The sequence below is a fragment of the Notothenia rossii genome (assembly GCF_949606895.1).
Source record: "Notothenia rossii genome assembly, chromosome: 5".
Taxonomy (NCBI): domain Eukaryota; kingdom Metazoa; phylum Chordata; class Actinopteri; order Perciformes; family Nototheniidae; genus Notothenia; species Notothenia rossii.
In genome coordinates this window covers 11,299,878-11,314,586 of record NC_136903.1, presented here as the reverse complement: position 1 = coordinate 11,314,586, position 14,709 = coordinate 11,299,878, and the positions used below count along the sequence as shown (strand labels likewise).

Below are 14,709 nucleotides of genomic sequence, written 5' to 3'. Positions count from 1 at the left end.
AGTTGTATTATTAATGAGCCCAGTTATGTGGAAGACAAACTCCTCTCAAGTCCTGAATACACCCCCGCAGCGCGCCCACTAACACAGAGGGCACACACCTGGAGATGAAAGGAAAACGACTGGTCTATTTACAGTAAGAAGTCAGTCAGTGCACTTTGTTTCTGTTTTACAGTCATCGGAGGTACAGTATGTTCATGTGACTAAGTGCCGCCAGCCAACGGTCCGCACATTCCCCGCTTTGCATCCATTTAACATGACCTCATTTCCCGAGTGCATTTAAAGCCACTCAATATGTCAGAAGAGTTGTAAGATAAATGTGTAATATTTGCTATCAGGCGCTGTGGGTGAGCGTTCCATAATAAAAACAGCAATCCTGGCATGAGTTTCATCACAGCCATTCTCTGTGACAAATAAAACCATCCTTTATGGTTTTGTGATGGTTTCATATTCACTTTCATCCGATGCAATATGAGTAAGTGAGATCTGATTTAGAGTGGACCTATCATACTATATTGGAAAATATATTGTAGGGCCATACCTATACAAAAAAATGTCTGTGAAGTTTTTTGCTTAAAATACTAAACAGATCACCCATTGTAGCCATGCCTCATACTGCTCATACCCCTCTTTTGAAGCCCTGTTAGAGAAACGCGGATTTTGGGTCCTTAGCTTTAAAAAAGAAAGAAAAGAGGAGGCGGAGCTAATGCCTGATCAGAATTCTACTGGAGATAAAGTTAAATTCTGCTGTGATAAAATGCCATCATGTTCTAAACCACATCAAGGATTATTTCTGAAATAGTATGGAGCTCAAATGCTTTTTCTCTTGCGGGTTTATCACAAGGTGAGTTCTTTTTTTATTTCCTGCGTTTAAAAACACATGTGCTCTACAGCAGTGATTCTCAAATGGGGGTACGCGGACCCCTGGGGGTACGTTGGGCTACTGCAGGGGGTACGTGAGATTTCAAAAGAAAAAAAGGTTAATTAAAAAAATACCATGCATGATTAAAAAAATAATCTTAGTACAATAAGTTAAATAGAAAACACAATTTTATATAAAATATTCCTAGAACCACCATGGGGGTCCTCATATAAACATGTCAAATGTGTGTATTGTATTTTATAGTTTTTCACAATATATCATTTTATTCATTGGTTTGTCAAACATATTACATAAATTGAAAAACTCCTTGGAAAAATCTGTTTTATAAAAATGTTATGTTATGCTATTTTTTTTCATGCATGAAGATGAAAATATCCTTAGTTTTTTGTAATGCATGCACGAATGAGTTCATAAATCACACACTGAGGGAACATCACTATATTGTAATTATTTATATAGGCTTTTTCGATCAAAAATGTTCGGGGTCAGTCAGGGGGTACTTGGCTGAGAAAATGCTTAAAAGGGGGTACATTACTGGAAAAAGTTTGAGAAACACTGCTCTACAGTACAGGATAGCTCTGAGTGTTAGCGAGTCTTGCTAATGTAAAAAAAGACGAGATTACATCCAAAACACGTCAGGCTTTGTTTCTGGTAGCAACTTTCTGTGGGTCCGCTGTCGATTTGACGTCATATCGGCAGCAAATCTGTATCTGCTCGTTGTACTCCCGTTTTTAGAGATTTGGGTACGGAGGAAAAGAAAGAGGGTTTTATTTTCTGAAGCTGCGTGAGCTCCCCGACGCACCGAGGACACATATCTATGTATTAAATAAATTTTAAAAAAGTGCATTTTGCATGATAGGTGCCCTTTAAGCCAGCTTTAAAAGTATTTGCATTGCACTGAATGTTGGTATCAAAGAGAGAACAAAAGATGGCCTGTGGATGATTGTGCCGCATCGGAAATGACTATGCGTGAGTGATTTCCTCCGAACTCTCAGTCCACATCTTTGCTGTGCATACTTCCTTCTGGATGATCATCATACGGCCCGATCCCGCCTCAGGCCTCACAGTCACCAGCACTCTTATACAGAAACTGTCCCTAATCAGAGCTCCTGCTGCATGTTGCCATGAGTCCCCAAGCAACACCCGCCAGCCGAGACCACACAATCCCATGATGCGCCACGGGAGCACCTCTGGTCAGCGTGCAGCGTGAAGTAGGGGTGGGCGATACTACAAAATCTGGATTCGATCCGATACCAAGTATTTCCGGGCCAGTATCACAGATACCGATACCTATACTTTTTTAAATGAAAAGCGTCTTATGTACTTTCATATAGGGGAGAGCTGCATGACATGATTTTTGAGCTGGAAGCATCATAGATAGATTCAATCTGAATTCATTTTCATGATTAAAGACAGGACAGTTTTTATAGACAAATAAACGTTTTACTTTTGCAAATGTAAAGTGCAAACATGAAAAATAACAATACAAAGTGGCCACAGTAGCGAACTGCCTTCGTGCACACATCATCACAGTTCGATACGTTTTCATTGATAGTTATGAAATAGCTCCATACAAAGCTCCTCTTTCTCTCAGCTAACATGCGCGTGTGAGTGTCGCACTCACGAGTCGCTGGCTGCTGCTGTCCTGCCCTGCTAGCTGCTGTCAGTCAGCTTGAAAATCGGCGTTCAGGCAGGGAGCGCGCTGTGCGTGCGTGAGCCTCGAGGAGAGGAGGACAGCAGTGAAATTGGCATGAAATTGACGAGTAGAGGAGAGGAGAAAAAAAAGTATAAAAGTATCGATCCTATTGGCTCTAGTATCAATATTTTGGTAACGTAATATCGGAAGTATCGATATTTTGGGATCGACCCGCCCACCCCTAGTGTGAAAAAGACATGGCCATATGTTCATACCCCTAGCTGTGTTGTGAACTGACAGTTTGCCTGTGGTGGTCATTACATTTGGACACTTTATCAACATAATTAGGGAAGCTGTCAGGTTGGCCCCTGAATGACCTTTCAGCGATGCGTGTGACCCGATTGATCCACCACTTCATGTGCATATTGACCCAATATGTACTGGACTCAGGGGAAACACTTCGGCCCTCTGGCTGCCATGTTACATCAGGAATGGGCAGAGAGGAAAGACGCAGGATCACATACAGCGTGTACAATACACACAGACCAGGCACCAGGGTAATAACGGTTCTTCTTTACGCCTGTTAATGTTTAAAAACCAGTTCTCAGTAGTGTTCCATTAAGTGACGTAACACCGGGCTCTGAGAAGATTTAATTTAAGTTTTGAATATCATTCAGACCGTTTTAATTGAATCCTGAGCTATGATAAGCAATGAAGGTGTTGATGAACACAGCTGGGAGGAAGCCATGAAGTGCCACAAGTCCCATAGTGACCTGGAGCAAGTCAATCTGCTCTTTGTTGGCACACTCAACCAGCACCTGTTCTCTCACACATGTGTTTATAGTCGTGTGAAAAAGAGCTGCACATAGTGATGAATTTCATTATCAATGATCTGTTTCCCCTCTTCCCCAATTAATTAGTCTGCGAACTGTGGTCACAGCTTTCCGCAGACCAAAGGGATGCCTTTGAATAGATATTAAACCAAATAAAAGATAACCAGAAATCGGGTTTCTTTTTACTTTCTAGCGTTGCAAATTGTTGCATTTAGAACCTCAAAGTCGCAAAAAAGTGGCTTTCTTTTTGTTGCTGAATTACTTGAATTAATTGGTATTCTGAAATGTATTAAATTTGATTATCTCTTCTCAATTGATTGATTATTACATTTTGGTCGTTACATAACAATAAATAGTACCAATCAGGTGATACTACAACTACCATTGCATTGATCGTACTGTTCATATTAATGGTATTCTGGTTTCATTATGCTTCTTCTGGCCAAATACAGGGCAGCAACAGATGATGGTTGTGTCTGATGTGCACCATGAATGTAATTTTCTTTCCTACGTGAGGAGCCTTGCAGATTTTTCCTCAGCGTATCAGTTCATGTATGCACTTGACACGATGTTGCCACCGTTTCTTTGTATGTTTGTAGAGTGTATCCGAAATGAAATTGCAGCATTCTTGTGCAATCTTGTCATTTCTTGTTCATTTGTGAACCTCTGGATAGAGGTGCTGGGAGAGAGGAGATTAGATAAACTCTCACAAGGAAGCTCAGATCAAGAAACAGAGAGAGAGAGAGAGAGAGAGAGAGAGAGAGAGAGAGAGAGAGAGAGAGAGAGAGAGATTTAGGTTTTTAAAAGGCATTCCAATGCAGAGTGATTTCACTCATGAGGGAAGTTGAGCAGAGAACAGGAAGTATTTTCCCTCAAGAGGAAATAAAGTCTTGTTACAGTGAAATCAGCTGACCTCGTGGCTTCTGTCGGGGAGGAATGCATGCAGAGGAGACAGACAGCAGCTCAGAGGATCTCCCTTCAGTGCACACACAAACACAAGCTCTCTCTTCATCCCTCCCACCCTCCCTCACTTTCTCTCTCACTCGCCCACTTACTCAGTATCGTTTTATCTGTCTCTCTCCCCCTCTCACGCTCTCAGTTGCTGCGCTGACGGATGGGGATACACTGCCAAAGGAGGACTTAGGGGCGAGAAGAGAAGTGTTCCTTTTCTTCCCTGGTGTGTTTTCTTTTCTCTTCTGCCTGGCTTCCCCTCATGAGCTGTTAATTCCAGCCCCGGTTCCCGAGGATGAGGAGGATCTATTTGTGAGGAAGGGCGCAACAAAGGAAGAGGGGAAACAAGGAGCAACAGGGTGGTACATTTTACCAGCTGGAGTGAGCGAAAAGACCTTTCCCTTTCCTCCAGGCTCGTGCAAAGGTTAGTGAGGAATAGCTGCTTATCATTAAAGCAAACACTGCCTGCTGTTATTGTTTTATCCTCTGTTCTGTACTTTATTTCTCACAAGACATTTGCTTTTCAAAGCTTTTCATGTGCCTTTCATCCCTTAGCATCTATTAAGGCTTAGATGAGACGTCCTCACAGAGCAGTTATCTTAAGTGAGAGCAGTTCTTATAATTAAAAGTCCCTCAGTTAGATTTATTTTCCATACAGCAAGTCCCCAGGTAAATGACGGAAGTTTCATTCTAGGTCAACACGACTGTATAATTCCCCGAAGGCATGCAGTACAGTTGTCAGGTGGAGTCTCTCTTTTAGGTGAGGTAACAGCGAGCGAGAGGAAGGAAAAGGTGAGGACAGCTCGCTCTCATCAGCCGTCACTTTATACAGGAGGCAATTAAGAAGGACTGGCAGCCGGTTACTTGGAAACAGGCGTGTGGGAGACGCATGGTGGCACAGGATAGGATTTAGACGGAGCGAGGAGCAGAGGAGGAAGGAGATTCCTTTTGTTCATTCACTCAAAAGCCTACTCCTCCTGTGAAAAATCCCGCTCATGTGTACGCGTGAAAACCGACCCAGGGGCCACAGGTTTGAGCTTTTATGATTTTGCATGACAAGGGACATTGTGTGGAACAAGTGTGTGTACTGCAAGCGCATAGAAAGTGTGTTGTGTCTTTGTGTGTGTGCCCGTGCATGCATATGGACAATACGTCTCTAAGGCAAGCCCACATGTTTAATTAACACAAGTGGAAGAAATTAGGCATGCTTTGAAATAGTCAGACAAAAAGGACAATAGCAAAAAATAAGAAAGCAAATCACATTAGTCCTTGTTATGATGCCTGGGTGAGGCATTGTGTATTTCTTTACTGAATGGATGAATGAGCTCCCTGAGGACTCGGTGAGACTGTATTTATTTACAGCAGGTGATCGCAAAAATTCTCCTTGAAGACTTTCAAGCTCAACATTTACCACACAGCCTTCCAGCGGGTGGGGTGGAGGGCTGTACAAATGTATCAAAGAAAAGTATTGTGCTCTCGGTATAAACACAGGTGGAAGCACGCAGGGCAATTGTTCTGAACTGTGTGTGTTTTGACACAAAAGGACGGATATTACATAAGCCTCGCTGTCCATTAATTTCAGTGACAGCAAAGTGTTGGTCTACATTCAGCAGAATGTGTTTATACAAACCCCCCAAAGTGAAGCTTTTAAAAGGGATCATTAAGCAGCGAGCAAGTGCGATGACCTACCCTGCTTTCTGTTTAGTCTGGACTGTAGTAGCCAATTGTCCAAAAGAATATAAATGTTCAAAGGCCACTTAGTCTAGGAGGCGAGTTCGAGTATTGACTTGCGTATATTCAAGAAATCAGATACTTGCTCATTCCATTCAGGTGCTTTATTGAGAGGTTCAGTGGATCAGCTGGCGGCCCACTGCCGACGTGCAATATTTGCACGGTATTTAAACAAATAAACAACAGATCCCTCGGTCTTACAGTCAAAAAGTTTTTCCAACTTCCTCTCTAGGCTTCCTGCTGTCTCATGCTGGCAGCGTCATTTATACCTGAGCACGCCCCTACGATTGCTTTGTATAAATAATAACAAAACATAAACTAGAGCCGTCCATAAGCGAGATAACACGTTACAAAAACAGTATAATAATAAACGTGCAGCCCTTGTGACACACACACACACACACACACACACACACACACACACACACACACACACACACACACACACACACACACACACACACACACACACACACACACACACACACACACACACACACACACACACACACACACACACACACACACACACACACACACACACACACACACACACACACACACACACACACACACACACACACACACACACACACACACACACACACACACACACACACACACACACACACACACACACACACACACACACACACACACACACACACACACACACACACACACACGGCTTGGCAGAAGCCCTGAAGGTGAACATTTCGAGTGAGGAGCATTTCACATTCAGAACAGATGATCAAACTGGTGGAACTGCAGAGTCGCTGGCGGCACCAGATGCAGACAATCTTTTGGCAGAGGAAGACTTCTTGGTGCCTAAACCTCAGACGTAAAAGTCAGAGGCAAGAAGCTGAAAATATTACAACTGTGCTATCGTCGTCTCACGGGTGGTGGTTCTTATCACAGTTCAGATAAGGCAAGAAAAAAAAAACCCCAACTCTCAGCTTTAGAGAACGGTGTTTTCCGTCACCGCACACAATCCAGCCTTATATCTAGACGTATCAGAGTGCAGACAGCGGAGGTTATTTAGGAGAGGGCACAAACTGAAACTGTATTGCAGTCTACTTTCTGTTCCTGGTGAGATTGAAGTGTGTCCCAGGTTTATCACATACAAACAGAAGACACATTTTGGGCTGGAAATTGAACATTTCCTCAGCAAAGTATCTGATATTGCCAAATTCCTCCAATGTAGAAGAGTACTTACAGAAAGCTTCCTTACAGTACAGCCTATCTTACTAAAGGTGCATCTTATTTACCAGCTCTTTATCACTTGTGTTCAGCTACACACTCACTAATCTATTATGTTTAACTTCCAATAACTCTAATATAAACACTTCCTTTGCTATTTCCACCCACTGAAATATGAAATAGAAGCATATATTCTGAATTTGAAAAGAGGAAATTGACACCTGAGACAGAAAGTTAGTGTAGCCCCTGCTACACCCTTAATGGCCGCAAGAGGCAGAAGGGCCAGCATGAACACATAAACAACTCAGGTTATCACACTGGATTAGTTTAACTCTGATTGTCCCCGTTACTTTAACCCTTTCACTGCTCTGTCCTCACCTGCGGATTGTTTGTGTAAAGATGTTTTTTTAATAAAGTGTAGGTGCGAACCACATTGGCCTGACGTGTGTGGGTAAACCAGCTGAAGGCCTAAAGGGAGCACAGCCACAAGCAAAGGTGAACATGATTGTAATGTTCACAACCATATAATGAAAGAAGTTGTCCTTAGGGCTGCAACATTGTTCTTGTTGCAGTTGGTTGTTATTTCTATAAACAAATACTCATACTCAAAAGAAACATACAAGTCAAGTCAATTTAAATCAAACTAAGCCTACTGTCGTCTAGCTTAACTCAAATACAGTGTCTTGGTTTGGTTTATGTGCAAAACTGCCATTGTGAAAGGCCTGTGTTGTGTTGGCTTTCATGCTCTTTGGAGTTTTATCTTTTGGTAATGATTTAAAATACAACTGAATTTAAATATCGGCTTAAAGGCTAAAAAGTAAACCACGGAAATATATTGGTTTTCACATTTGACAGAACACAGGCTTCAATTTGCCTTTTTGAGTGCCCTGGATCTTCTTATCCCCCACACACCAAAAATCTTTTTGAACTATTTCCAACCAAGTGTATAACGGATTAACTGAAAACAGCAAAGGCAGTCAAATAATAACATACTTCACTCAATCCAAACAGCAGCATGTCGTCACTGAGTGTGCACAGAAGGGTCTTGTTTTCTGATCTGCATTCATTTGGTTCATCCGGTCTGTCATTGTGACATCTCTCTCCCCGGGGTTCACAGCGAGTTCCCCGGCCCTGCGCTGCTGTGTGTGTGTGTGTGTGTGTGTGTGTGTGTGTGTGTGTGTGTGTGTGTGTGTGTGTGTGTGTGTGTGTGTGTGTGTGTGTGTGTGTGTGTGTGTGTGTGTGTGTGTGTGTGTGTGTGTGTGTGTGTGTGTGTGTGTGTGTGTGTACAGTATGTGTCTTTTTATGTTCATGCGTTAATTTGTGTTGATCTGTTTGTGCGCCTGGTGGAAAGAAGGAGTTCAAAAGAGCAAAGGTGTGTGTACAGTATATATGTGCACTGAGAGAGAGGCTGACAGCCGCAGGTTCCTTGATTAAAAGTTGCTTTGATGCCGGCTTCCCCTCAGTATATGATTTCACCTAACAGATGATAATCTAGCGACGCACACAAACACTCAGGGCCTAGTCTCTACCTACATGTGGCCCCTGTGTACTCTTCAAAGGCAGAAAGCCAACTAGCATTTTGTGCTATTATACTGTCAACGTTAATATCTGTAGCCCGCTCATCCTGCATGGATTCACCCTGACCTTTGGGCAACACGTACAACAGCAACACAAGTCAAATCTTTCTCTGCTTGTTTGCAGCTGATACAACTTTAAATGTTTGCATTCATGTATGCAGTATTTTCCTCTTCAATGTGTGTATATGTACATTGCTTTGAAGTGTGTTGCTTCCCCGGGGGAAGGGGATGAAATGATAGGTTGAAGGTATTCAAATAACAAACAAGCGGTTAAAATACAGACACCCAGTGGCTTTTTGAAATGGTGTGTGTGTGTGTGTGTGTGTGTGTGTGTGTGTGTGTGTGTGTGTGTGTGTGTGTGTGTGTGTGTGTGTGTGTGTGTGTGTGTGTGTGTGTGTGTGTGTGTGTGTGTGTGTGTGTGTGTGTGTGTGTGTGTGTGTTCAACTCAAAAGGGAAGAAACATTACATTGATCCAAACTCCCCTGAGACGTTTGTAATATTGACTGAAAATAAACTGTTCAATCACACATGAGTGATCTCTCACGAGGGAAATGTAATACTGCAACATTTAATATGCAAATGTGTATTTATGTGTTCATTCTTGTTTATTACCATGCATACATAATAAGCTACATCTGTTTATTTTGGTTAACAATTAAATTAAAACCTTGATTGAGGGAGGAAGTCAGGGGTCTTTTCTCTTGGGGGATTTTAACAGCGAACACACTGGAAGAATAACCATACTGTTGACATAGCATGTAAATGTTTGCATGCATGACCCCACTCTAAATCAATCATCATTATTGGTCTGACCTGTCACCAAATCAGCTTTTCCACGTAGCCTCCTCTTTGACTTTGTTTGACCTTTAGGTGATCAGTGTTGCATGTGACTTGGTGATGATGAGGGAACAACAATATTCTTGTTTTGTGTTTCAGTAGGAATATGTATGTTCAAGTTGTTTACATTGCTAACAAACCACTTTATATTCACACCACAGAGCATCTTTCAAATGTTAGAGTCAACCAGAAATACAGACTATTTACTAACAGTAGTAAATGCAGAATGGTAAAAATACTTACAGACAATACTTGTATTTAACTGGCTAGATAACTTAAAGAACTGAAGAACTATTTTCAAGATGTACCAAAAGTGTGAAAACTAAACATTCTCTTCAGATCTTAAATATTATTTATATTGCTGAATTATTAATACTGATGCATTAACATGTAAGCGGCTTTTTAGTAATGTAGCAATTTGACGAGAAACAACGGTTAACTACTGGTATAGCATTGGGTGATCATCTATTTTAATAAACATTGTGCTATAACTGAATCTTATTGTTTTCGAATAAAACCTACTGTGGTGGAGTAGAAGTATAAAATAGGAGTAACATGATATTTAAGTAAAGCACAAGTACCTCAGAATTGTCTAAAGAACATTACTGGAATATATAGCTATCTTACAAACAAACAAATACATTTTGGCAAACAAGCGACAAGTTGTTTTTGTCACACTTTCAGCTACGTTGCCTTTGCAAACACAGAGACAAATTTAGATTTAAATGTCCTCATTTACCGAGTCTTACAAGCAGGTTACATTACAATACTGTATGTACTGTACTGTATGTGCTCCTACCTGACAAAGAACAAGGTTTTATAGTTACATTTATTGAAATGTAGTGAAATCAACAGGCACTTCAACATCAGTAGAATACACTGTATGCCTCCCAATCCACACCAACTGAAATGCTCGGCGCTCAACAAGGTCCATATAAAGCTGTGTGTCGGCTTGACCTCCCCCCCCCCCCCTCCCCCTCTGAGGTGTTGCGGGGAGGGAGCAGATGCGAGTGACAGCAGAGATGCATGGGGAGAGGACGAAGAGCTAAACGTCGGTCGGTGTCAGACAATGGATGTTGATTATAGAGCCGGAGGTGCAGCAGAGCCTCCGTCACTTTAGCTGAGCCGTGCAACATAGAGAGAAAAGCTTTTATCACCAGATAAAAAGGAGCGTGTTGTCAAGGTAGAGGCTTAAATGCATTTGCAGCATGGCAAGGGACAGGGCCGAAGGAACAGCTGGGCATGCAACCTCTGGATGAGCAACGAAGATGCTCGTTATATCCTTGTTGGAAGTGATAAGGCATGGAAGTACTTGATTTGGTCTTTGTGTCAACATTGTACAGTATATGGACACTTTCAGGTTATATTTTCTAGCATAGGCTTCTCCTGAGTGAAATATCTGGCTCTACTGTATATAGCCACTGAATGCTCCACTATTTTCCCCTCACTAATAGTTAACTGAATTGTCTGCTGTATGGTGCTGAGCAGGTATTGTACACTGAGCTTATATTGGTGGTTCACTGAGAACAACCTCATGGTGCAGTAAGTACACAATGATATAGAGTCAGAAAGTTAAGTTACAGTGAGTTGAACAGAAAAACTTAAAAGGTGTAGCTCTTATGCAGCAACACAAACACCATTTTACATTGTGTCACCTTTCTTTTAACATTGTCATTTGTTATATATGTTATTATAAAATACCTGAGCCAATTCCATTAGCTGATGAGGACTCTATGACACACAGCTAAAAGCCCTAAAATAATAGTTTAGTTGGCCTTTGAAACACAAAAAACATCTACAGCTTTAACATGCACAGATAATGGCTGTTGAATATATCTTTCTCAAAAAAGCAATACCTCTTCTTCTGAAAGACTATTGAAGTACAGTAAAGATTGTGCCTCTGAGCCAGCAGTCATCGTGGGCAAATCTCTGGGGTTTTTCGCCCTCGCTCAAAACAATACATCATTACAGTGTTTCTTCCCACCGGCGGTACACCTCATTGTTAAAACAGAAGACACATTGATACTGGCGTTGGTACGAGGCAGGAAATGCATTAATGTGGATAAAAGCTGTGTGTGTACAGTGTGTGTGTGTGTGTGTGTGTGTGTGTGTGTGTGTGTGTGTGTGTGTGTGTGTGTGTGTGTGTGTGTGTGTGTGTGTGTGTGTTTGCCTGTGGGAGATAGGGCTTTTGTCTCTCAAGTCAGCCATCACTGAGCCTCCTGCTTTACATATTGTAATTGCACAAATCAGAAAATCCTCATTACATGGGGTGTAAACTCAACTGTTATGTGTGTGTGAACATTGGTCTACATTTTAGCACTGAACGTATGTGCTCGCCATGCCGACAGAGATAATGTATTACTTAAAGACTCGCTATAATCCATGAGTCATTATGGGCTCAAATGACTATAATTATTTTATTCACCATGTAATGTAATGTCTGGAAATAATCCCTTTCTCCAATAACGACTAATAAGAATTTAAATATATGCAATAATCACGTCCACATTATCAGTGAATAACAGCAGGTAACTGCTAAAAAGAAAATTCATTTCAAGTCACATAAATCGTGTCTTTTAGAGGAGACTTCAGAGCATTTAGAAGAAATGTATGATATTAGAGCTTATAGCTGAACTGGCTTAGCAGAAATGTATGATATTAGAGCTTATAGTTGAACTGGCTGGCATTCGGGGAGCAATTCAGGACATAATAGGAAGATATTATTCACAGGAGATCCGCCAAACTCATGCAAAGCTGAGTTGAGCTCACTCTCCGTGGGTCAGTGTCAGGACAGCCTCATTAATGAGGTGAAATCCCACTATGAGGGCCAGTCGACCAACACTTCCAGTAATGATCCCTGGAACGCCCCACAAACCTCGCATTTGAAGGTTTTTCTAACAGGCCATATAAACACGCTGCCAAAGCACCATTAGAGTTTGGATGCGGAGCATGTGGATTATTATGGGTTCTCATCAGAGGTATTCTTGGCAGTATACAGTGCGACCGCTGCCCTCATGACCTCTGTGACCTTGAGGTGTTCGAGAGCTCTCCACATCTCTACAGGGGATCTGTCACGGCTATTTCTGTGCTTTAGTGTGGGGAGTTAAACCTCTTAAAACCGACTATTGTTCAGGAGGGTTATCTGAGGGTAAACCCACACCATGTGTCCAGGAAACTGTTGGATCAGACACACTCCAAAAAGTCACTTTGGATTATTATTTATCCTGGTATTTTTACTGCATTGACATTGGCAACATGAGAAACCTATAAAACCAGAGTCTTCTAATCACATATAGTAATAGGCTATATCTTATGGGTGCTATCTGTCCATTTTGACAGACTTTCATATATTGTAGCCTAAGGTAAATGTAAGTTTCTTTGTAAAGGTTGCAGTTACATGTTTAGGGTTAGGGGTCCATTTGTCTTTTGTTGGCTTTGTTCCCTGCAGCCATTCCTCTTTGTGTTTAAAAATGGTATTCCTGCTATAACAGTTTCAATTTCAAATCCATAACATTTTCAATAATTGTTTAGGAATCTCTTGCCAAACTAAAGGCCAAAAACTAAAAAAGAGATCCGTTGATAGGAAAGGGTGTAACCTACAACAAACCAAACAAAATAATAGTGTCTTGACTGTTACAGGCCTGTTTATTGTTGGTTTATTAGTATTGAATACCGTGAGATAGCTGTTGGAGCAGAACAACATATTTTTGCGAGAGCCAACTCTCAGTTTAGTGAATCCAGGGTGGTCTGTGGAAACCTACAGTAGAATATTAATGCACGCCAAAGAGTAAGATTCAAAACACTGCTTTGTTTTATCTGCAGTTTTGTCATGGATTACTGTCCCATGTCATGATTTTCACTTTCTTCATTTTTGAAATTCCCACAAGGCTATTTGTCTGTGGGTGGAAGCTATTTTAAACCGGGGGGTCAGGCAGATGATGACGGGGAACGTTTCCAAGAGAAACCAACTGAGCCCAGAGTGGGGTGTTAATGCAAACAAACAATGCTGGCTTGTGTCTGGGAGATACTGTTCTGTCTGTCTGCATCACACACAACTAATACAGGACATGTCTCCCAAACCCCGGAGCCAAAACACGTCCAGTTCTTCTGCATGAGTCACAGCGAAACACCAACAAAAAAAACTGAATTTGAGGTCTAAAGCGCCGATGCATTGACAGATGAGGGCTTTGTGTTGCCTGCAGGCAGCTCAAGCCTTGACGGAGCTGCGGTAGGGAGCTGATGAGGAACAATTCCTGAAGTACTTTCTTAGGCCTTGAAAGTGACTCTACTGTCACAGCTAGTGTGTCTCTGTGACATTTAGCAGTCAAACTCAACACAATCTGTTTGATCAAAGACATTCTTGTAAACTAGAAGATATGCTGCTCCACAGTAGGAGTTCTACTAAAGAATATTTTGAAAATCAATCTTTCATCGACTACTTTTTTTGATAAATCAATGGATCCCATTGAGTCCCTTAAGCGAAGTCTTCGAATGGCATGTTTTGTCTGACCAGCAGTCAAAAGCTAAGGTTATAGAAAAGCAAAACCCTGAATAGTTACTAAATGAACCTTATGGTGGGATTGGTTTGTCAAGTTTCCAGGGCAAGAATTAACTTTCAACTGATATTGAATAGCAGCTGAAACCGACTCGGTGAATCAATTCACTTTGGAGATAGGTTTAACTATGTTGAACCAACAATTCAGGAAATATACACGTATGTTTGTATGTTTAAGTCAAGTCTGATGCTGCCTTACACATAAAATGATGATCCCATCTCTTCAACACAGTGAGCTATACGGCTTATTAATCAAACAATACTACATTGGATAGGTACATGGTATTGGCTGGTACCCAAAGGCCAATAATATGGTGAGACATGCTTAGAGAAATTCATAGGAGAACCTCTTTGACAGTGCTTCCCGTCCTCTTTTACATGTAAACCCTTAGGTTGAAGTGAGCATTGCTACTTTAGTTTTTTTTTACCTATCATGCAAAATGCACTTTTTGATGTCTTTTATACATAAACTTTTATACATTCCCAGCCCGTCTCTCCACCATGGGGTC

General features: G+C 41.5%; 1 protein-coding gene and 1 long non-coding RNA gene across 3 annotated transcripts in view; one reads left to right on the top strand and one right to left on the bottom strand.

The window, feature by feature from the left end:
* The window catches only part of LOC307041300, a 94,800-nt gene that overhangs the window by 47,881 nt on the left and 32,210 nt on the right, over positions 1-14,709 (bottom strand). The window lies entirely within an intron of this gene.
* The window catches only part of shisal1b (shisa like 1b), a gene marked incomplete at its 3' end in the record, with an annotated part of 38,284 nt that continues 27,915 nt past the window's right edge, over positions 4,341-14,709 (top strand). Inside the window, exon 1 of one of the 2 annotated variants that reach the window (XM_079681098.1) lies at positions 4,341-4,724. The remainder of the gene's footprint in view (positions 4,725-14,709) is intronic. The other variant, XM_079681099.1, reaches the window with a different exon arrangement.